The sequence below is a fragment of the Crocodylus siamensis genome, chromosome 2 (genome assembly GCF_052110815.1).
Source record: "Crocodylus siamensis isolate JL-2025a chromosome 2, ASM5211081v1, whole genome shotgun sequence".
In the NCBI taxonomy this organism is placed as follows: Eukaryota; Metazoa; Chordata; order Crocodylia; family Crocodylidae; genus Crocodylus; species Crocodylus siamensis.
In genome coordinates this window covers 289,523,936-289,525,807 of record NC_143396.1, presented here as the reverse complement: position 1 = coordinate 289,525,807, position 1,872 = coordinate 289,523,936, and positions in this window count along the sequence as shown.

Genomic DNA, 1,872 nt, shown 5'->3' with positions numbered 1-1,872 from the left:
GGAGGGAGCCCCAGCCCCTGCTTCCCCGCAGAGGCCAGCACAGGGCTTTCCTGCTGCAAGTGCTGGAGCTGAGAGCATGCAGTGCAGAGCCCCTGCGATGGAAACAGCCAGCGCTGAGCCCTGACCTCCCCGCCTGCGGCTGGCAGCTGGGGCTGCACACCATGCAAGGGGGAAGGGCCCCTACACCTTCCCATCCGCACCCTGCCCAGCTGCGCTGGCTCCATGCTGTGCTCCCGCTTCTGCTCAGCTGCAACTGCACCCTGCACCAGCCCCACTGCTTCTCTACCTGCTGCCCTAAGCGAGCAGGAGCCCCACCGGGAAGCAGGTGGCTGGGCAGAGCCCTTCCACCCACGAGGGTGGGAGCAAAGCCCAAAAGAGTATGTTGGGGGCTTGTACATGTGGGCACCTCACTCCCACCCTCGTGGACGGAGGGGCTGGCCAGGGTGCATTTTGTTGGGGGGCCAGATGAAAGCGCCTGGTGGGCCGTATTTTGCCCAGCCCTGATGTGAATGGCTGGGTTACGTCTAACATAGTCAGCCCCTGCTCTGAGGTTGTGCCTGTAAGCACCGTTGCGATACAAATGAGCACGCACCACCTGGAAGTAAAACCTGAGCTTTGAGAACTAGCATCCTGTGACCAGGTGCCTCTTCAGGATGACTGATCCCAGATGCATCGCTCTTTCAAGTGCTCCCTAAGGCAGCAGATCATTGTAGATGGCACAAAATTGCAAATACTTGCACTGAAAAACTGGGAGGAGGCAGGGGGGAACGCAAAGAAGCAAGGTGTCATTAGGAGAAATAGCTGCTAGGAGCCTATACATCACTGAAAACCCTGAGGGATGGGCTGTGCAGAGCAGTGGCAAAGGTAGCACTAAACAGATGCAGGAGTAAACCTCTGAGGAAGGCCTGTAGGTGCTCTCATCCACCAAAGACAGCCGTGTGGAAACAGGCGTAATTACGAAACTGCAAAGTGAGTAATGTGTAGGCACAGACATGGCTGCGGTACGTGCAGAGGTGGATAATCTGTTTAATAAACAGGGCCACGGGGATACTGAAGAAACCCTGTCGCGTTCGCAAGACTGGCCAACCCTGATCAGAGGCACAACACTGGCAGTGGTTTCCCTTCCACTATTTTGGCAGCACGAGGGTTTTGATGTCGCCAGTCGGGGGATTTCTTGGGTCGATAGTTACTTTGGAGCACGAGACTGGTCTCTATGGCCCCTCCAGTCCTAGGCTAGATCAGTCAAGTCTCCTTTTCTGGAGAGGTCAATTCTTGTGAGCCACTATGCTAGGGCAGCACTAGTCTCCCTGCAGCTGTGCCTACCTAGGCCCCCAGACCCTATCCTCCCCACGGCCCCTGCCTCCAGCAGGGATGAGACGCCCAATGTGCCCGAGCGGCGCCAGCCTCTGCAGCATACAGTTAGTTGCTTGGAGGCCAACCCTGCTTTGGGGCTAGATTCGGCACCAGGGGAAGTCCACTTCCAGGAGCATGGAGAGGGTAGAGTGTCACTGCATCACCACACAGCCCTGGGACTGTAAATCCTGCCCCCAGGTCCAAATTTCAGCCCCCCTGGGGGCTTTATGCACATCCAGCTGAAGTCACCAGGTCACTGGCTGCCTATGCTCAGTTAGATGTACACTATAAAGGGGCCGAAGGAGGTCTGCAGAGCGGCAAGATGCATATTATACCTAAACTTGTTGTTCAAGAGTAAACTTAAAAGGGATGCCATAGGAGCAGAGAAGACTGCTTTGGACAGGTGCCGTGTCTACCCCCAGCCTAGCGAACACAGAGGCACGTGCCGCCGCAGAAACCGCTCTCCGAGCAGGGGCTGGATGTCATCACCGCACAGACTCGCAAATGACAACAACTCTG